This window comes from Pyxicephalus adspersus, chromosome 1 (genome assembly GCF_032062135.1).
Source record: "Pyxicephalus adspersus chromosome 1, UCB_Pads_2.0, whole genome shotgun sequence".
In the NCBI taxonomy this organism is placed as follows: Eukaryota; Metazoa; Chordata; class Amphibia; order Anura; family Pyxicephalidae; genus Pyxicephalus; species Pyxicephalus adspersus.
Genome location: NC_092858.1, coordinates 154,599,299 through 154,622,976, shown reverse-complemented (window position 1 = coordinate 154,622,976; position 23,678 = coordinate 154,599,299). Strand labels below are relative to the sequence as shown.

The window sequence follows — 23,678 nt, the reverse complement described above, 5'->3', positions numbered from 1 at the left end:
AGGAAGCTGCACACAACCAGGCGCTCCTGACACTTTGTGCTTGATCGCTGCATATAATTATTTAAAATTGCTCCCCCACCCTTAGTTTAGTAGGAAAAGTAATAAATATTGCATAATGAATACTCTTCTTTCAGGTCTATCAGAACTGACCCAGAGTTAGTAAGCCTGATGATCATTATCATTTTGCAACAATTATATATTTGATATATATATAGCCAATTACAAGTGAATTGCAATCCTGGTATAAGAAATCCAATGCCATCAAGCAAAGACTCATCCAAATTCTGCAATTAGCATAAAAGACACTGGACTGCAGCAATCAATCAGTATATATACCATCAGATAAGTACAACTTAGCAACATTTCAGGCAAATCACATTGCCCTTCAAGCCACAATGTATCATTGCATTCACATACATCAATCAGTATATATATATCCTCAATATGAAAATTATATCATCCGTAATAGCATATTATATGTCCACAAGATACATTATCATCTAAAAATCTATATCACTTTTACAATATATCCCAGTGGAATAATTACATATCTGAAAGATGACATCCAGATGATCTGAATAAAGAATAAATAGACAACAATTATGCTTGTATACACCCACATGTAATTTTCTTCTTGAACATAGATGTAAATTAAAATCTACATTAAAGCCAAGGGGTTTAAATGATGCATCCATTTGACTTCATAGGATTTCAAAGTAATTTATGATTGCCTTTTCTGCTAAGAGTGTGAATTAAGTTGATCACCATATAATTCAGTTGTGAAATACTATGTCCATGCTCAACAAATCATCTCACTAGAGGTAATATTGTCCCTTCTTGTGATTCTATCTTTCACTTTTTGGGTAGTCTCACTAACATAGAAAAGCCTACATTTGTTCATATGAATCAAATAAGAACTTTGGCAAGTGATATAATGTCTAAAATACACTCTGTTTCCTTTTTGCAGGTAATGAAAATATGTATTCTTTGTTCATTGTGTTGCAGTATAAACAGGAAAGGCGTGGGAAAGGCCCATTTTATTTTAGGCAATGTTTGAACTAGTATTGAGGTTGTGCTGAGGTTACCACCTATTCCTGCTACTAAACTGCTTTTTCAGGTTTGAAACTCTGGACCTGATTTATTAAAGGCTGGAGATCAGTGAAGCTGGGTGATTCAGCAAACCTGGAATGGATTTCTTCAAAGTCTTTTGCTCTTTGTTAACAAATGTTTTTAATCCTGGACCAGATTCCTTCAAGTTTTGCTAGATCACCCAGGTTCACTAATGAAAGTGTATCTTCTCTAGGGGTGAGCGAGAATGCCTCTGACATTCTCGTGAAAATTTCCTGGAACTTCCAATAGGTCTGCAAAATTTCGGCGAACCAATTTTGCAGACCGATTGGAAGATCAAGGAAATCATTACGGGATGGTTCTCATTCATTCATGATGAGCACAGCCACAGTACTCCTGTGTTCTTGGATAGAGAATTTCTATCCAAGAACACATACTACAGGGCTGTAAGAGCAATCAGGGGAGCGGAGCTGTCACCTCTTCTCCCCGACTGCTCTTGCAGGTCCCAAAAAATTTGATCTTGACGGCCGAATTTACACAGGCCATTCCCGCTTACATGTTACATGTTCAGTAAGCGAGAACAGCCCGATTCGCGCGAGATCGAATTTTAAAATCTTGCTTGCTCATCCCTAATCTTCTCCAGTCTTGGAGAGCTTTAATAAATCTGGCCCTCTTTGTAGTGTCTCACCTGCATCAGCTCACAGTGCCAAACCTGAGGAAGTAGTTCAGTAGCAGGAATAAGTAGTAACCTCAGTTTAACCCCAGTACTAGTCTAAACATTGCCTAAAATAAAATGGGCCATTCTCACACCTTTCCTGTTTACACTGTAACACAATGAACAAAGAATAAATATTTTCATCATCTGCAAAAAAAGAGACAGGATATATTTTAGACATTATATGACTTGCGAAAGTACCTACTTGATTTATGGACAGAAAATAAAAAGATGAAGGGGTAAGGTCAGGATAACATGCACAGGGAGGGTGGTTCAGGTAATCCCTGTAGCCCATCAGATAGCAAGCACGATGAGCTTAAAAAACTTTCTGCAGATTCTAATGCTTTTATTTTGCTGAGAAATAGGACTAAGACTCAAGAATAACTAAAACTAAAAGTAAACCAATCGGTTGTTAGGAGTCTTTGTTTTTCTGAGTAATAGTAAAAGAGCTGTAACAAATTAAGAAATCGCTGGATATTTGATTTATAAAAACATGCCAATTTCTCCTAATGCAAGCACAGGTATTTTTCAGAACAATAGATTTTGCAGTAGATAATGCAATTTATAGTAAAACTGTTACTGTATACAGACCTTATGCTGTGTTATAAAGCCCAGCTGCAAGCTTTATAAATAACTATATGAATACAAATATTGTTAAGTTCTTTTTAAAATCTGCCATATTGACACATAAATGTATGACTCCTTTAAATGCAGGAAAGGTAGAGCTTTGTGTATAACCTGGATTTGAGCTGTGAATGTTTGTAAGTATGATTTCATGCAACATTTAAAGAAGGAAGTAGTTTGGCTTTCATTGTGCAATTTGCTTTACCACAATACATTTATCACAAACATTACAAACTCATTTATTTGTCCTGGAAACATTTTAAGTACTTTTCCATGAAGTTCTTTTGGATTCTGTTACAGAGAAATAAATTCAAGCAAGAATAAACTACGGCTCACCACAATGTACTGGATATGAGTTCTCATGTATTTTAAAAATATAATGACGTTTTACATATTTAAATGTACTAGAAATCACACTGGGACGATTGTGAACACATATTATACATTGAATCTGGGGGTAAGGTGTGTGGGTGTGCTGAAAAGATATGGCTGCCCTTCATCTTAAATCTGGAAGCCTCTACACATAAGCCACATATAAATAGGCGCTATGAACTTTTGTAAAATGCTATTTTATTAATTTACAAAAGAGCCCTAGATCCTCTTCAATCATTAGGGACCCTCACAGTCAAGATTAAATCGGCCCACCAGAGGACCAGGGGATGCTCCAGTGGGTTCCTTGTTGATCCAGGCTGAATCTTTAATTTCATTGTTGAGCAGTTTTCTCTCGATAATTGCTCGATAATTTTGGCTGGTACTAGAATGCAAGGTGTTTCGGCAACAGGGGACTTTTTTTTTTTTTTAAGCAGCAGGGGCCCTCTGAGAGCCCATTAGAGGGTCAGTCAGAGACAACTACCAGGGGGGCCACAAGTCACTTCTGAACAGGGCACCAATGTTTCTGTGTCCACCATTGTTTCAGAATGAGAATTGTCTGAGACAACTGCTTGTGTGAGAAGGGATTGGGACTTCAAAGTCTCAATAAATGAAATGATTCCCGCATTCGGTGTCAGATCTAATCATATCAGTGCTCAACCCAGAAATTTTTTTAAGCTGGGAGGGTAGAAATTGTAGGTGGGTGGCAGCCCCTGTATTGTCGCTAAACTCTTTGGTAACCACCCAAAAACAGCCGGGTGGGTGCTGAAAAGTGCCGGGTGGTGCACCCAGCTAAAAGGGCCTGGGGAGAACCCTGCATATGAAATACTGTCTTCTTGGTTGCTTAGAGAAGCAGGCAGAGAGACACAGTCATGAATGATCTACCAAACAACACTTCTTACAGGTCTGTCAAAACAGAGTAATTATCCTTGTGCTTTAATAGGCTGTAATAGGAAATTATCGGAGTTGGGCAGCTTTTACCAATGTTTAAGAGACATTGTCACCTTGTATATTCTGGAAAATGGACAGTGACTCAACATAGGGCCCATTTTTCGATCACATTGTCAGCCTCCCCCCACAGCTCCTTTCTTTCTGCAAAACCCAACATTTCCAGGCATGGAGGAGCATGTTACTTCTTCGCTTGTTATATTGGATGAATTCACTAGCCAATCCTGTGAGTAAGTCTTGCTTTTAACTTGAGTCTTGGAGTGTCCTAGAACAAGGAAAAGAGAGCAAAATGTTGTTTACATTAATTCTTTAAATGTTTAGGAAACTACAATACCTGTTTTGTTATTTTTAAATAATATTATTCACATTAAATTTAACATTTCCTTATGAAAAACCAGAAATCAGCCAAATACTGTATTTTATTTACAATTGAGTAGATTGGGGAGAAATAAATATTTCAGTCTGTGGCCTTCTTGGGGAGATATTCCCTCATTTCTGTACCTGTTTTTTTGTAGGGGGAGGGAAATCTTTTTAATAAGACTGAAGAAAATGTCATCAATCAAACACACACTGTAAATGAAATGGTGTAAAAGAGAAACATGGGGTGGTGCAAAGTGACCAATAGGATCAACAGGTAAAAAGGCCATGTTGGATTGGAGATACAGAAAAACAGACATGGTTGTGTTATTGCTTTCAAAAGTCAATGTCATATGCAATTTTCTATTTTCCTTTAGTTACACTTTGATCATTAAATCCCATGTCACCATCTTATAAATGGGTACCATTCATTATTCATATAAAACTACATACTTTTGCTTAGTATGTTCAGATTGCTAAAACAAACTATTTTTGGTTGTTCTTCCATGTACTTCCACATATCTTTAAGGGAGAAAAACAATATCATTATCAAAATAAAGTAGCACCCTCTGTTACTTAACATGATTGAAAAACAAATAAAGACTGTTGATAGATGGAGATTTGGTGCTAAAATTGCCGTACAATAAGCCAAAGGGCCTTCCAACTATTACTTTTTAATATAACACATTTGTTATATTCTGGTTATGATGTACTTTGAAATACAGAAGCAAAATCACTTTATTATTTGGATGCATATTATAATAACAATGCAGGCAAACGTGTTACTGGAAAGACTGATTGTTTTTGATTCCACTGAAGTCTTGTTTCCATACAATTCTCCTAACTGGATAGATGGTTTATTTCCATAGCTAATGATTGTATTTTGTTTCAGAAAATAAACCATTAAATGCTCACTTAAGATGTGAAATTTAGCATTGATTTAGATACTGAATAGACATTTAGCCAGATAAAATTTTATAGATTTTGTAGGAATTTGTTAATTTCCTATTGCTGGGCAGATTTAAAATAATATACATGTGTGAAGTGACATTGATGAGCCAGTGTAGTGCCATTTGGCTAGTCTGTCTTGGTCTTAAAATCAGATTAAATCAAAGTATATTGCTATTTCAATTACTGCTGATTGGAAATCTCCACATATAAGTTATATCAATATAAATGTAACACCGTTAACAGCATTCATACAATAAAACACGTTGGTTTATCCAGACAGGTGTACTCTGAAGGATAGTGTGCTGATGATTTAGGATACAGCCTAAGGAATTCTATGTAGAAGGTACTACAATTAAGTGGGTTTAATTTGTTTTACTTAAATGGAATGAATGAAAAAAAGTTGAAATCCAAGTAAAATGAAAATCCAATAGGACAAAATCTCAATTTAGTAATGAATAATGTAAACTGTACTGTGTGTACATGTAGAACTGAACTTTACAAATCTGAAACCCCACTGGGTACCTGTTCTTGGCTATACATGTGCACCTATCCACACAACCAGGACCTCTCAAATCTTTTAGTTTTCTGTTAAAGGATTGGAACCTAGTAGATACAAAGTAAATGTAGCTAATCTGGTTGATAGGGAAAGATACATATCCATATACCATGTTTCTGTTAATTAATATTTTATGATATTTAAAGCATGCTCTTTTTAACCATTAGCTGCAGGTACTATAGAGAAATTCATTTTCAAGATAAACAGTCAGATATCTTCTTTGCCCTATTATCCCTGTGTTCTTATTTTGTGTTTGCATTAGTTATTAGAACTAGACTGTAAAGTCCCATATGGATGTCAAATATTGTCATTGGAAACAATCTTTGGTAATTATTTCCAATGACAGCTGAATAGAAAATCACTGCCACACACATGCCATCCCCATAGAATTGCATGGTCATTCATTTCAGATTTTGCTCAAGACAAGAGCGACCATTGGTTTTGGACGATAATCATCTGGCTTGTATACCTAGCTCAAGGCTGCTGGAATTGGAAAGCAGAGGGAGCTGAGCTGCTGAACCAAATGTACATCTGTTGTATAGTTTTAGGATGAATAACTCCACAATCCTATCAACTACAACTAACAGCCAATAGAAGCACACCCATGACGCACCTTAGCATCTGGCTGTATTATTTATCAATGTAATTTATGTCTTCCTATTCTAACAATAATCTCTACTTTGCCTGGGTTTTTTCCTTTGCGTATGTAAAGTTCTTTATTCAGAAGACAGTCAATACACAAGACAGAATTAGTCTTTTTGTTGCAGTCCCTGGATACAAATTCATTCTTTAGAATTCCAGTTTGGGATTTAGAATTGATATCCATTCTTATTTTGATGCATATTTCAATAACAATGCAGGCAATTATGTTGCTAAAAAAAACTAGATGCAAAAGTTTCTTTCTTTTTTTTCAAGTAAAGAATCTTTATTTTCCAAAATAGTGCATTCAGCCTGCAAGACGGTCTATTTTATTCGAAAATTAGCTATTTTAAACTATATGGAATAGTGGAATATAGTTTAATAGAATATAACAACTCATAACAATAAAAATGACCCCACTGGAGTAGTTTACAGATATGAGATTCAGTTTTTTACAACCTCAAAGCCAATAAAAAGAAGAAATTATTTTATTGAAACAATCAAGAAAACAGTTTTCAAATTTTAAAAGATGAAGTAAAATCAGTTTATTTTATCAATTGTTATACATAGGAAGGTAGAATGATAGATAGAGACACCAAGTCCAATTAAGTAATGTCGTTAAATATTCTGGCATCTATAACATCAGTTGTGTGATGTTTTCTCTTTTCTCTTTTAACCTTTGAAGTAGATGGTAAGGAAAGTAGTAGCGTGTTTCACAGTCTCAGCCTAACATCCTAATTAAATGAGTCTCATCTTATGTATACTGAAACAATTTTTTTTTTAAAATAGATGTATATATTAATTAGATAATAGAAAATAGATTTTCAGAGTATGCTATAAGGCTATATTCAGACTGACAATGAGATTATGGTGTGCTTACTGCTTCCTCATATCAATGAACCCCCTATGCCTTGGGGGGGACGTTACAGGTAGGCTCATACCCTCAGCAGCCACATAGACTATATTGCGGGTGGCAGCGGATGGTTCAGTACCTCTAACTGCCACCTGATGTAAAATCTGCAGACGCAGTGGTGTGTGTGACCGAATAGGTGGCAAGGTGCCAGCTGCTGGAAGCCGTGCAGAATACTTAGATCCTAAAGTTTGAACCTAGCCTAAACAAAGCTAACAGTTTTTTAGTTTTTTTTCAACATCATTGAACCCATTTTCAACATTCATTACCCATTTGCCTGTAAAAAATCCAAACAATTTGGGGGCAAAGACTTCTAAAAAAAAATAGATCATAGAAGCAAGGGAAAAATTTGAGAAGGGGAGCAGAAAAGAAATAGGAGTTATATCTGCAATGAAATGTATGCCTAAATTTTAATCCACTTTAAAAAATAGAATTGAATGTTTGTGTTAAAATGGAAAAACTGAAAATGTAGCATTTAAACTGATGATAAGGACTTGAAAATGTGTTCTTTTTAGATTGTGTGCTCCATATTATTCTTGTATGTTAGTTCTCCTTACATTTTTTAGGGTTTAGTTTTTTTTTTTAATCTTTGTCATTGGTTTACCAGACACTCTTACTGACATAAATAGCTAGAGTGATGGTGGGGTTTATGTCTCTATGTTAATGTTTCAGGAAATAAAAAAACATAATGAGCCCACAGTCTGATTTTGTTTGGGATGCAGGTGGCTGGCATTTGAGCACTGACAGACTGCACAACCTCCAAATTATAAGCACTAAAGGCAGTTCACATGAATATAAGGCGATTGGTCAACAGTTTTGCATTAGTGTTGGTCACTTCTTAAAAAAAAAAAAAAAAAAAAAAAAATATTTTTTTACTTTCCCTTTAAAACTTTTGTGAGTTTTTTTTTTGGCTTCTAGGGACCAAGAATTACGTAACAGCCATGCATTACCTATTGTTTTATGGGTGATTAGATTTATTGACCCTGGAGAAGATTTGTGAATCCTGCAAACACCAACACATGGGCCAGCTATATTTATCATCCTGATTCAATTGTGCGCTCTGAAACAGCAAGTACATTTATCCTCCAAATGATGCAAAAAGAACTTGTCTTGCTACCACCTGCTATTTCCTCTTAGCTTTTACTGACACAGATTATTGATTTGATGGATGCGACTTGTTAACTTTGTATCTTCCTAGAGAGTTACATTATGGATATTGCAGAGGAAGGATTTAGAGCCAAGATTTTCTTAAAGGAGAATCATCATAAATTAAATTGTTTAATAAAATACAGGCATGAATATCATATGTTCCCTATCTCCCATTTGAAATAAAAGGAAATTCAGAGAATTCTAATTAGTTCCTTTAATATCCATGAGGATTTAATATATTCGTCTAAAAACTGCTAATGCACATGGTACTGCACCACCTGTAACTCATCAACAAGCATTGGTGCTCTGTGGTGCCATTCTTTTTGTTTATTGTAATTTGTTTTTTAAATATCCATGTAGTATACATGTATTTAACTACAACACCAAGTAAGGTTTCTAACATGCGTTAGCCTTGCGGTGCCATTCATTTTGATTAGCACCCCTAGGCACCTTTCTGTTGGACCTGCAGAATGTTGTACCACGATGCAAAAATAAATTATGCCCTTCTTTTCGTGCTCTGCCATCCTTATCCCATAGATATAAATTTGATGGTAACCCATTCTGTATGTGATTACCTGTAATTTACATTTTGGTAATTTAACTTTCCATCATCCTTTGCACACATGTTAAAATGTATTCCTGGTATTGGAAAGTAGAAGCTGTGTAGGTATTAGCGATACAGCTGATACCTAGAATTTCTACCATGTGCATTACTGAATTTCCTGCTCGCCTGCCGAATTCGACAGTTGACTACATATATATCAATAAATACATTAAATAAATTGTAAGATTATTTTAAAATCAATAAATACTATTCAAGTGGACACATTGATATATTAAAAAGATATATCAGTTTTATGCCAATGAACGAATCAATATTGTGTAATCAAATTAACTCTAATAATTAAAAGTAATTGATTTTTTTATTTGTAAATTCAAAACTAGCCCATTGTTTGATATTTCCAGACAGTCTCATCATAGTGGATCATGATTTATCCAGTAACCTTTAAATGGTTGGCCAGCTACTGATTTATAGCTATGGGTAGAAATTTTGATTTGATACTGAAAATTTCAATTTTGAGGACAACTTTTATTGACGTACTTGGTTGAATACATAGTATTGTCACCAAAAAAGGGAGGCTTCTGGAGGAACATGTGGTAATATGTTCCAAAAAAAATTAAAAGCATTTTGTTCTTCAAATTAATGTAGAAGTATAGGCATTCTTTAATGCCAGATGCTGACTTTGTTATAATAATTGAAAGATCCCTAAATTGTGATGTGTTAAAGCAGAACTATTTTTGTTGCTGTTTTTTTAAGTGCAAACATTTTACAATTATAAAAAGTGCATGCATGCATGTTTGCAAAACTATGTGTTTTTACCCCTACAGGAGGTCTCCCATTTGCCAATTTCTGGCAAAGCATTAAAAAAAGGTACTATAGAAAACTGGTGAGGAAATGATTGATTAACTTTCTTAAAGGTGGCACCTCTTCATCTCCCATTAAACTAGGTGCAATGGGAAATTGGATACCATGAAATATGGATAATGCAAATGATAACACAGATCTGAAGGGATACAAGAAGTTGACAAGATAAATATGGGCCCCTATATTTAATACCGGGCAGTGTACCCATTGACTGTTGGAGGTTAGAGGCAGAATTAAATCTGGCTAGTGAAAAGTGAGTAATTCCTAAATCTTCTTTTCAAACCATAGAGAAATATTCACACCTAGCAATGCTAGTGCTATATAAGCATGTCATGTTTTAATATTCAAACTCATTTAGTGCTTTGAGTCTAGTTGGGTCATTTTTTAGTGTATGCAGTTTAATTTGCAGATTAGCTCAATTTCAATTTCATGTCAGTGCAGTTTGCATGTAATTTGCATAACATTTGCAAAAAAATCTACATCTCATTGACAGTCTTCAGTCACTACAAAGGTCAAAATCCAACTTAACAAGGTGAATCCTATCTAAATGTTATCTGAAAATGTTGTATTAAGAATAGCACTACTATATTTATTATGTATTGTCGGTGACTTTTCCCTTTATATCCTAAATTTAAAACACTGTTCCTAGTAGATTTTCTACTAGAGAATGTTTGGTGGAAGACAGATGTACTACTTTATAGATAGTTAAAAGACCACATTGGGGTGTATTTATAAAGCAGTGAATGTTCCACTCGCCAAACATTTTCTGGTTAGGAATCAATCTAATAAAAACACATAGGGCCTGATTTTTTGAAGCTCTTCAAGCCTGGAGAGGATACAATTTCTTCTGTAAACCTTGGCAATCCAGCAAAGCTGGAATAGATTTCCTAAAGGATTTTGCTATTTGTTAGCAAATGTTTTTAATCCTGGATCAGATCCATTCCAGGTTTTTAGATCACCCAGGTTCACTGATGAAAGTGTATCCTCTCCAGTCTTGGAGAGCTTTAATAAATCAGGCCCATAATACTGTGGAGTATGTGATCAGATGTGTTTTGAAATAAGGAGATGAAAGTTCTGGGAACTACTGCCAGTGCATACAAACATTTAGTAAGTTGGGCCTTTCAGTTGGGACTGGGAGGTGCTGAGGAGCACTAGTGGAAACCATGAATCCCCAAAGAACACTAGCATAAACAAATTGTCTACAAATTGTTTAAAAAATCAAAGCATCTCTAGAAATTAAGGCTTTAGGTATATATATATATATTTTTTTTTTTTGAGAGGGCCAATTAAGGTTGAGGACCGTAATAATTGATGTTGCAAAATATATAATATCTGACTCACTATTGACCTTGGAAGACGTTTCTATGTAAGTAAAATATTTTTCCACTGATGTTTTTTTAAATATTCATGGTATACAAATAAATTAATTCATAGCTAGATTAAAATATATAAATTGAATCATTTCAAAAATGAAATACTTTTCAGAACTTACTTCACAAATTTAAATTTCAGTAATTTGCATTAGGGTGTCCCTAAATCTCTAAGGAATTTTTATATATGCATAATTCCTAATTAATAAAGAGCAAGTTGAGGGTGATGCTCTTCAGAACCTACGCATAGGAATCTGCCAGAACCTCCCATCAGTTATGACCTGCCTGCTCTGTATAAAGTAGTATAGGTAGTTCCCGGGTTTCATACCAGATAGGGACTGTAAGTTCTTAAGTTGAATTTGTATGTAAGATGGAACGTGTATATTATATAGTAAATGCAATGTGGACAGATGTTTGTCTCAACATATTATTAGGCAGTGTGGTGTCAGTTACTGTGAAAAATCCTCACTGTGAGTTAATCACAAACAAAGCCAAAAAAAGACTTTATGGAGCCTAGACAGTCATTAACTTCTGGAGCAAAGTTTGTCTCTGTCATTAAAGAGTTACAAAATGTTGCAGAACAGCAAAAGACCTCTTCTACAAGTCATGCAGACCGCCCCTCCGTCCCATGAAGCCTCTGTCCTGCACACGAAGAAGCAGGGAAGCTTCATACCTATCTGTTCATATCTAGGAGTTGTCCATATGTTAGATGTCCTTAGCTTGGGTACTACCTGTACAGGAACCAAGTGATGAAATCAATGGGTCTAAAAGTATGTAAACAAATCTTCATTAGCATGATGCTGAAATTGAAAAATCAGGGAAGGTAAATATTAAGTGGATTGTACTCCCCATGTGAATTATAACCGCTATTTACAAACTCTAACGAGATCTCATTCATTATTGTACAGCCTATGTTGCTGTTGCACGTCTTTTGCTTTTATGGAACGCACAGCATAATCTTTGTCTTCCTTCAATCCTAATAACTACCGTTGGTCCAAGTAATTAAAAACTATTTTGTGCTTTGTAATTGAAATAACTGCTCATTATGTTTCTATTTGACAGTAAGGAAATGTTTCAGCATTCATCATGTGGCAGTGACTGCCAACCCGGCCTTTATTATGATGTAGTTAATGTATACAAAGGATTTTATGCCCAAATTTGATCTACAAAAACAAAATTTGACCTTGTTAAACATTAGATTTATTGTCTTTTCTTAAGAAGTTCCCTGTTCCCTTGTAAAATGTATTTTCTTACATTTCTGACCCTACATGGGCCATCACTTTTTTATTGCAAGCTTTTTAAGGAGATGATGATAAACTGAAATTTACAAGCAGAGTGACCTATTCCAGCTATGTCTGCTGTGCAGGGATAAAACAACATTTCCTGGCAAATATACAATTTGTGGTTTAAATGTAATGATCTCACCCGAAAGGTACAAGCAAAACAAATAATATTTTAATGCTTACTTAGAGTATTTTCCTTTGCTTATTGTTATTTATTTGCCATGTGCCTTTAATTTGCCTGAATTTTTGAGTACAGGAATAGCCAGTTCTGTAACACATCCCTCTCCATCCTTGAAAGTGAGAACCACATAATCTTTTGTGAGTGTCTAATGGCTGTTTGTACTGGTCCTGCTCCATGCTTCCTATATAAGCTTATATTTAACACCTGGGGAAAAGCAAATGGTTGTACTATAGCAGTGTTTTTCAACTAGTATTCCTAGGGTTGCTCCAAAGGTTTGTATAGGTTTTCTGAGCAATCAACAATTTCTGACTCCTAGATTAGTTTACCAGTCATTTAATGTAAGAGGAATTATTCCCAGTAAATACCGCACTAAAATGCTGTGAGTTGTGGATTTTGTTAATTATAGCAAGGGTTCCCCAAGACCTGAAAGTTTTTTCAGGAGGTTCCTCCATGTAAAAAAGGTTGAGAAACACTGCATTATAGAGTATCTCTTAAATTACAGCTCTGACACTGCTGGGGCTTCTAAGTATCATTGAACCTTATTAAACCACATCCCAAAGAGTGTCCTTCCTTTCCGCTCCATGACCTCCACTAGGTGCTCGCTGTTTCTATAGTGGGATACACGGCAATGCACTATACACCCCTATGGTGATGTATGTACGTGACTTTTAAGATGACGTTTGATGTTTATACTTACCCAACATACAAATACATTCTTATTTATATGTTATGTTTTTTGACTTAGAAAATTCACCTCCTTTTTCCTGATGAAGCAGACTCTGTTCTGTGAAACACGTAGAAACTAAAGTTATTCACACACAAGTACAACTGAACTCTTTCTAGTGGAAACAAAATCTTGTATGTAATCGAGGACGCACATGCTATGTTATGATATGAATGAAAAGGTATTTTAATATACAACACTTGTTTTATATATTCCCTAGTTTTTAAACAATGTTTGAAAATAAAATACAATGATTTTTAACAGATGTAGAATGTGTATTGTTGTAATACCACACAAAATCCCTTTCCAATACAATGGGGGAATTTTAACTTTTCCCTAAAAAACAGGTAACCTCCAGGTCGATGGAACAGAACCTGGTCATTAGGTGAGGGGAATTTGTACATTGCAATAGAGTCCTGACTGACTGGTTAAAGAAGGTTTGGCTGCTAACAACAAAAATTCTTAAGATCTGCTTAGACTTTCAAGACATCATATGCAGGATGTTAACCTTACGCATCTCTATTGCATTTAGACCAAAACAGTTTTGTCTTGGACATGCTCTGATCTGTAACTGCATAGTGGGAAAGCCCCAACAATATGCTTTTTCTTCCTTTCAGTAATTAATCACTATTAAATAATCACTATTAAATGACTAGCACTGTGGACGGCAGAAATAACTGTTGGATCTTCTGTTTAATTGAATTATTGTATAGGGTGTTACACCAATAGACTTGTAAACTAGAGAAGTTTGGCACCATTGTATATATATATATATATATATATATATAGCTCTGACATAAAGGTTTGGGTATTATGGAAAGATTAAGGCACTTTGAACAAATACCCTTGGGGCTCAATCACAACATTTCACTGTAGTAACAAGCAATACATGCATTAGTGAGATTTGGATCCATTTATTCCCATTATTTTATTTTGGCAACCAATTCAAAATGGCGAGGTTTCAGATGGATCCTTAGGGATTCTTAATGGCTCTTCTGCCATAAATGAAGGTTTTTTTTATTAGCCTTCACTTCTGCTTTAATCATTTTTTAATACTTTAGCTTCCCTTACTCGTAGGAATCGGTTAAAGAGATCAATTAGACTCTTAAACAGCTTCTGCTTCATTTAGTCACCTACAGTCACTTTTCAGTACACGTAGAGCAATCTCACTATTACAACCAATGATAGGTATCTCTGCTTATCTCTGCAGAAAAGTATGTGTAGATATGAATTGAAAAGCAAAGGAAACTTTCTTTCTTTGTAAATCCCTAGTGACGCAGGAATCTGACAATTTATTTCCAGGTGTAGCCACCTTTAGAGCCATTCTAAATCATTTGTTTGGAACATTTCAATGTACATTACAGACATATCCACTTTGTTAATAATATAGTTTGAATTTTTGTGTTTTCATTTCTAAAAAATACTCCAGGTTTAAAGTTCATGACCATTAAATGCACCTCCATTCAAAGTGCCCATTTGTGTGTTTTAGGTGTTTTTTTCTATGTTCTACATCTGTATCTTTTAAGCTGCAGTACAGAGGTCCCCTGATCACTAAATAACTGACTGGGGCGATTGCTGTCATTTCCTACGGTGCAGTGCAAGTGAGGTGTCTCCCGCTTGTTATTTTACCTCCCCATGGAACTAAACAGCATGGTTTCTACAAGGTTTATTTGTTCTTTTTTCACTGTAAATGATCATGAAAGTTAATTCCCAACAACAGAAATCTGACATCTGTATGTACCTGGAGAGAACTTTTTAACATAGGAGAACCCCTTGAAAAAATGTTCAGGTCTTCAGGGAGCTCCTGATATAATTACTGTATCCACAACTCACACTATATTGGTGTGGGTGTCAGTGAGAAGAATGTTCATACGTGGCTGACCAGTGCAAAGCATACCACCCTCACAGATAGCCAAAAGATCACTTGTGTCAGTGGTAACTGACCTGAGGGGTGCAATTTGTTCATCACTCAAGGAGAGTGCCTTTTGAGCAACCTTTGAAGCCCAGGTTGGGAAATACTGCTTTAGAGTGCAAATGTGTATCCAACCAGATTAAGGAATTGATAAAACCTTTAATTGTCCTTCCAATCTGTATATTAAATTATTTAGGGGGAACTGCACAACTTTTTTGTAGACACATCAGAAAGTGACATTGGGATTGGCCAAAGGTGCCATATATCTCTCTTACACAGTTCTCTTCACAAGATATGGGAGGTTAGTAAAGAAACATAGGGTGTTGTTCACTTACCAAAGCAAATTATCACTTTCCAAGGAATAACTTTGTGATCGTAGTGAACGTTGTGATAATTAATTTGGCAAGAAATACCCAGTCATGTGCAAGGGAATCTAAAAAAGCAGGGTTTGTTCTTGCACATGATCACATGGTTGAAGGCAGTTTTTTACTCATTCACTTAGATAAGTTAATTTTCCCTTGAATGGTGGTAATTTACTTTGCTATGTGAACAGCCTTTATTCCTTTAATAAATCAACCCTTTTGCCTCAACTCATCATTTAGTGACCTCTCAATTATTTTGAATGTGTTTCCCATGTCCTTTTGACAGTTCAGTTTAGGACAGTTAGAGAAAGAGACTCCCTTACCTTCTCCAGCTAATAGAGAATAAATGGGAAGCAACACAAGGAAGTTCTTTTGCAAGTTGGTTTGCATTGCTAAGATTATACTAATAGTGAGCAGATTGACAAAAAGATAATCAGTGTGCTTTCACTGTCCAGTCATTGAGTGGGCTTAGAATGAGCCATGAAAGGGAAACTGCAACTGAAAAAGACCAGGACCCCTTCTTGTGTCAGGCAGGGGTATACAGTGTGTCAAAGCTCTAATTCTCTGGACTGGATGAACAGAAATACATCTGCATATTTACCTGTTTGATCAGTATCACTTCCAGGAATAAGGGATCCGGTAGGATATCTTGTTCCATTATCCAATAAATATTATCTTCAAATGCCTTATTTACAAGCAGGAGACCTCTATATATTCTGTGCAGCACTGGGCTTTACTCCTATGTAATAGTGTTCGAGGTTGGAGATTAGCTCTTAGGCACTCAACATTGCATTGTGAAAAAAAAAGGAGTGAATCACATGGTCCCAATATTCAAAATTATAAGGTATATCATGGGAGTCTGTCATATGATTGGGGTCAACAGTGTAGCTCTGAGAGGTGAATGATCTTGTTAACCTATATTGTATTGTTGGGTTCTGCATTGGCAAAGTAACAGAATTGCTTTATAAATTCAGATTGCATGTGATAAGTCATTACTTTTTAAAGCACAATGGACAAATAATATTCAACACTAATGTGCTTTCTGTGCTGTGATCTGCACACTCTTTGCACACCCTATGTTATATATTCTACAAAAAAACAGTATATAATAAATAAAATAAAAGCCAATGTTATGACCTGTTTGCTGTGGTCCTGCCCCAACATGCTTAGGTGTTATTTGTCTGTTTCTAAGTACACTGACATACAGTACTGCACAGAGCTTCTGCTTCACATCCAACGTTGAGGAAAAAGTGTATACAGTAAGTCATGCATAAATCTGAATTGGGCACGGTTCATTTCATCAGCTCTATTGCCAATTGTAGCTACAAATGGATAAGACGTGAGCACTGCTAAACCCTATTTCACATGGATTACTTTCTGTGCAGAAAAAAGCCTATTTCTTTGGTGTACATGGACTGGAGGAAAATAATATCAGTTTCTTGGATATGGTTTAACCTGAGTGCTCCCAATTTTTTCTCAGAATACATTTTGTCGATCTTTTATTTTGTGCATGATACTTCCTAGAATAAATATAAATAATACTATTAAAGGATATTGAATTTTCACAGCCGTGACAAAAACTTTTAACTGCCTTGTAGTTATGCTTTTTCATGCTTTAAAAGATTGAACAAATGTATGTTTTTATGATGAATGTTTACTCGCCCTGTAATTTTCAGTTTAAATCTGCTAAATATGTTTCTTGTGAATCAAAGCAAAAAGTGTTTGAAGTCTGTTTTTTTTTAAATATAGCCACATCCCAAATAGAAAAGCCTGTTCCCATCCAGCATGCTGTACAGAAGGACCTTTATTTAGAAGTCCCACACACCCATTATTGAATCAGACCTAAAGATCTACCATCAGAAAATTCTATACTTTTTGACCCTTGTAGAGTCAGGACTAGCTTTTTTAAGACATGGGATATATTGCAGGAATTCCTTAACTAGATCTAAATGTATAGAGGACCTTGCACCATCAGGTCAATTTTTAATTTTAATCATGCATGTACTTTTTGTTAATTAAATGGGCAGTAAAAGCCCCAGTGAATCCTGTTGTATTCTTTACCCACACTCCACTGCCTTAATCTACTTTCCTGAGTTTTTATGGGTCACCCAAATTCACATTTTTTTAAATTTATGAATTGGGAAATGTGTAAATTTCCTTGTTGTGTGGATATTGGTTGAAATTTTTCTTTTGAATATGCAGTAGAAGTTTGAGGTATGTGAGACTAAATGTAGCCAGTATTTGGCAGCATCTTCCTAAGTTTTACTGAGGGAAGATATTAAAGGACTTGAATATGGCTATGGTTAAAAAACTGCAAATTTACAGATCTAATTTACAGATCTTTATTTGGAATCCAGATTGACTTTGAAAATTTAGGTGTGCCAAAAATCCATTCCTTTCCCAGGCCAAGATTTGGAGAAGGCTTTGCATCACCTGCCAATATCCAGTGAAAGGGAATTGTCAGGTCCAAAATGTGGATGGAGTTGAAGCCTGAGGCCAGGTGTGGCTCATGAAGACCGATCTGGGAGAGGCCTGTGTAACCTGGGTGGAAGTTACTGCTCAGGTGTGGTAGTAAGATAGCAGAGTTTTGGAGCACAGCAGAAAGCACCCCTCTAGTATAAGCTCTAAACACCAAGTTAAGTCTTACACTTTGAGTGCCAGTTTAACACTTTATTATTTCTGGTATTTTTTGTTACCATTTCTGTTGAAGAGAATCAAAGTCTATTTTTCTGTGCACTGAAGGAAGCATTCTTACCTGCAAAAACAACACTGTATTTGACTGTAGGACTGTGTACTTTGTGGAGTCCTGATACCAGTTTACAATATCTTTAATAAAAGTTTTAGTGTGAACTGCATGAGTGGTTCGGTGGATAGCACCCTTCATTTTGCAGTACTAGGGTCCTGGGTTAGAATTTTGGGTAGTTCTCTATCTGCATGGAACTTACTTGTCTGTGTTAGTGTGAGTTTTCTCTAGGCACTCCGGCTTCCTTCCCAAAACCATGAAATTATGTAAATGTTCTTCCCCTTAAAACTGTTGTTGGACTGTATTAAAGAAATAGAACTATGGTAGGGATATTTGTGAGCTGCTTTGGGGGATAGTTATTGACATGACCCTGAACCTAGTAAATCGCTGTGTAATATGTTGGAGCTATCTAAAAAAAAGTTATTAATAATGTCATTGTTGAGCATTGCTAACACACCAAGTGAGCATGTAGGCCATTGCCATTAACAAAGGTCAACAGCAAAGTTCAAATATCCCAATCAACATCATAATGTGAATGTGACCATAATGTGCACTATAAACAGAGCAATGCGCTTTAAAAGACACACAACAACACTTATGACATTAGACACAACATTGCAATAAAAGTCGTTTTTAGTCAACTTCAGTCTAAAATGTTAAACATTTGCATTTATATTGAAAAATATCGTAGATAACATAAATATTGCATAAATTCAATGTGGTAATAAGGCTTCATTTAGAGGGTTTCAAGTGTCAGAGAGGTCTTCTCATTGCTAGGAAAATATGCAAATCACAAACAAATGAATCATGGTCCATGAACCAAATGGTTCAAGAAGCTATTTTTACCTCCACAGTGGAGGTTATTTTAGTTCAGATATTTATACTTAAAAAATGAAGATGTTATCTACCTTAACATTATGTTGAAATGGAATTCAAAGCAATTTGTGTTGTTATTGTTTGCAGTCTTTATCCAAAGTCAAAGTACCTTTATGATTATCACTCTGCAGCTTACTCTAAAGCTGCAAACACGTGCAATAAAAGTCGTTGGAAAGTATCTTTCACAATCCTTTCCAACAATTAGCACTGTATGATGCATGGACGAGTGCTGTACATACAGCACCATTCTGCTCTATGCAGAGAGGAGGGAAAAAGCTACGGAGCGGCACCCTGCTGTGCGCTCCTCCCCTTCCTTGCATTAGGATCGTTAGTCATCTATCATCTGTGGATCTGCCAGGACGGTCGTTCGGGCGATGGACGACTGACGCTGTACACACGCCAGATTCTCGCCCGATAGGAACGGTTGGACTTATGTACGTAGCTTAACAGTTACTGAATGCCAGGTCTGTTTTAGACACAGGTTCCTATGGGCTAGAGTGGTGAAACCACAATTATATGGCAGAAGTTCCACCACTTTTATTGCCATTCTGCCTCATAGATTAAATTTAGTAAAACCAATCTGTGACCTCATTGCCTCTCCTTCTCTTTCTCTGCCTTCAGTGTTGATGGACACCATAGTGTTATGGCTGCTTATTGTAGCATATTATTGGTGTTTTATGAAATATTTTTTATGTTGAATAATTAATAAAAGTTAAGTTTTCCTAAAAAGTTTTTAATTGGTGCCTTAAAAGTCCAATTTTTCTTGGATTGTGAGTTCTATACAGTTTTAACTAGCTGGGATGTGGGACATGATAAAAATATTGGTAGTATAATACATTTTAGAATCTGACCATTTTATATACAATAAACCTTATGTCTGCCTATTGTTTGTAGCGCAAAACTCTAGCCCTACTTCATGTTACCAACATGAACTTCTCTGATTTCCAAGATTTTTCTTAAAAGAACAAAATGAAGGGTGACCTAATTTAAAGTGGATTTTATAGTGTTAATAGTTTTAAATTCATGCACCAAGGGTTTCTCTGTTGACCAGACGTGCCTTTATTCTACTGCTTTGATTTGTCAACTGTGAAAAAAGTATGGTTACACTCTTGTAATAATGTCTTGGTAATCGCAGGTAGGATGGTGGACCCTTTGGGCCTGATTTATGAACACTCTCCAAGGCTGGAGAGAATACACTTTCAGAAGTGAACTGGGTGATCCAGAAAACATGGAATGGATCTTTAAAAATAATTTTCTATTTACTAGCAAATATTTTGAATCCAGATCCATTCCAGGTTTGCTGGATCACCCAGTTCACTTCTGGATGTATATTTAGTGTAGCTTTCATAAATCAGTGTCTCTGTGTCACCAGCCCGCTTGGCAGAGATGCTTACGGGTTGCATAGTGTCACAGATTCTGCGGAGATCTGTGACACTTCTATGTTCAACAGTGACACCAACTTTAAGACATATACACAGGAAAAGAACGATCATATTTTAGGGAACTCGGGATCACTGACCTTTTAACACTGGGTATCACCCAGTGATAGAATTTTAAATTGGAGTTCAAAGTTCAGTTTTAGGGGGTCCCCAAATCTTCTGTTAAGTATTCAGGGGGTCACACTAATACTTCTGGAAATTGCACAAAAAAAGACAAACACAAAAAGTTCAAATGCATTAAGGGCAGTAGTAACTATGCAATTTGAATGTTCTGCTTGGTCTTTGTGTGGTTTTCTTTCCACCTTCCAAAAACAGTCTAAAAAATAATTAACATTTTACCCCAGAAAAAATTGACTGTAGATCATGGCTGGCACATCGTATGGTAGGAAGTTTAGTTTGTGAGCCCCTTTGAGAGGATGTTAAGCTACATAAATTTACTAGATATGCGTTGCTGGAAACAATCCTTCGATGTACACAGAGCAATGTTCAGTTTTTTGATGAAGGAAGGAAAAGAAAGAGGCTGCCGCCTGCATTCTCCGCCATATAAATTGGCAGCAGTTGTCTCCAGTTATGTATTTAGTGATCTACTGACTGAATGCTAAATGAAGTCGGGGGACAGCTATACACATACTAAATTTTCACCCTAGATGATCACAACTTGTATTGTTCAATGTGATATGTAAAGCACTGTGAAATATTTTGGTGCTATATAAATAAAGACGTGCTGCGTAGGATTATGCCCTTAGTAAAAGTGGTGCAGTAGAGTTTTAGACGGAGCAAGGTCATGCTTCCAAGGAAGCTAAATAAACCTAACCTTGGTTGCTTGACTCTTCATGTTTCTCTCCACTGAAAAAATCTAAAATATGATGTGTTGTAAATACATAGTGGATGTGAGGAGGAGGGGATGGGCTCTTCAGTCATTCATCAGTCTCTGTTTTGAGTACAGTTCTTTTAAAATATATTGGTACCCCAATGAAAAACATACCTGTTAAGCAGCAGCAAAGTCAATGTAATGCATTGTCAATGACAACCTTGAAAACAGTATTCATAGTTGGTGTCAGGTCCATTTTACAGGGAAATCTGGGTCCACTGATGTGTGCATCATTTAGAGACATTTAGAGGACACAGAGTTCCCAATGGGGTGGGGCGGTCATCCAGAATTTGATTTTCCTGAAATGATTAGGACAATGTAGCTTCCATCATACCTTTTGCAGTAATAAATAGACTATAGTCTTAAACTATTTTAGCTGTGAGCTTGTTTTTAACCTTTGATTACCATGATGTATTGTGTGGGTCATTGGCTACCTAAGAGAGGGAATGGACTGACATACATAAATCGCTCTTAGCAGTAAAATAGTTTACATGGAAAACCCCTCTGTCATTATTAAATTATAAATGGACTTTCACTAGTGAAATGCATCCAGAAAAAGTTTCTCAGTTATTTCACGTATGCCGTGTACATATTAGTTCAATGGATTAAGACTTGTAAGATGTATTATTTATTTACTAGAGGGAAGTTAGTAAGTGCTTTAATACATGGGAGATTCTCCAGGAGAAATGTTTTGCCTGCAGTAAAATAAGTGTGGGGGCAGGAACTATGCAGACATGGTTATAATAACATAGATACCACAAAACTGCAGTTGTATGTGACCCATGGGGAATGTTTTGAATTTCTGCATGTGGTTTGAGTTTTAGCAAAATTAGGGTAAAGTATGCTTATTGCAGTATTTATAACTGGTATGTGACATTCATATTGTAACAATTCCTCTTTCATGTTATTGTGTTTTGTGTAGATATTTGTAGATCAACCAGGGTTGGTACTACAGTAATGCTGCATATAGATGCTCAGTGGTAGTTTCTAGAACCAATCATTTATGATTCTTTCCAGGAACAGTAAGAACAATCAAGTGAATATATATTAATTCTTTTGCATCTCTCCCCATATGGAAACAGCAGCAATTGTTTTTCTTGGTCCTTTATTAATCCAATCAACATGGTGGATCACTAAACAATGTCCAGGAGCAGCTGTACATACTCTGTATTCTTGGCTGACATTATCACAAACATTTATCTCGGAAAACAAAAAATGTGGCACCTGTGCACAGCTTTGATCTGCTTTACCGCTGTTGAGATAACAACCATTCAGGGTGTGCATTGTTTTCAATAAATCAACTCACTCATTTACTTTCCTTGTGAGCAGGATCTATAAAGCACAACTATTGTATATCACTACAAAGTAAGCAACATACCCTAGAATATATGTATATCACTGTATATATATAAATGCAATCTACACAAAAAACAAAGCTTATGAAACATGTACATATATAAGATTCAAATAACAAATATAGTGATCAACCACTTTAGCTCTCACACATGTAAACCTATGGACCAGAGCAAACTTTACATCTCGGTTGTTGTACTGGGCTATTGATTTTTCAATAACTTGTCATTACATAAGTGTCTAAAATGCATTTTGGTACTAAGAACCCTTTTTTCTTGTAATGATGTAATGAAACATATTTGATATTCTTTACAATCCATAGATGAAAGATGTAGTAAACAATAAGAATGTTCTTCTTGTTTGAACAGCTTTTATTTAAACACAACTAGTGTTACTTCTAATGCATCAGCAATAGCTAAAAGTAGAATGGAACAAATAAGCTTATTGGGGCGATTAGAGTTATTTAACGGTTAAATAGGACAAGAGAGACTCTTTCTAGTGGCACAAAAATTAAGTGGTATTTTGTTTGTTTCAAGGAAAGCATATGTGTGCAATGTAAAGAGCAAGTAGGGCATAAAATCAATTTTAAAATCTACTTGACCATAAACATTTTTTAAACCATAGCCAGCACTTATCACAAAGTACCCACTTGCCCCTCCTTTCATCTTAAAGTGGAACTAAAATTAAAATAAGATAATAAAACCTCAGTTCTGTTTATTTCTGCAGATCCCTCAATCCCTCCGGATCACTCCTCAGTGATCCTGCGCTGTCCTGGTTTCTTCCTTCATCCCAGTGTGGAGGAAGAGCCGGACACCACTATCTTCTTCCTTCTTCTTGCTTCTTTTGCCTACA

At 35.8% G+C, this 23,678-nt stretch overlaps 1 protein-coding gene and 1 long non-coding RNA gene across 2 annotated transcripts in view; one reads left to right on the top strand and one right to left on the bottom strand.

Annotated features, from left to right (window-relative positions):
• HTR1F (5-hydroxytryptamine receptor 1F) overlaps positions 1-23,678 on the top strand; it is a 122,630-nt gene that overhangs the window by 12,093 nt on the left and 86,859 nt on the right. The window lies entirely within an intron of this gene.
• Positions 2,543-21,704, bottom strand: LOC140322803 (uncharacterized). Its single transcript, XR_011919253.1, has 3 exons — positions 21,588-21,704; positions 20,683-20,794; positions 2,543-3,989 (listed from the first exon to the last, which is right to left on the bottom strand). It is a non-coding gene; the product is annotated as an uncharacterized lncRNA (long non-coding RNA).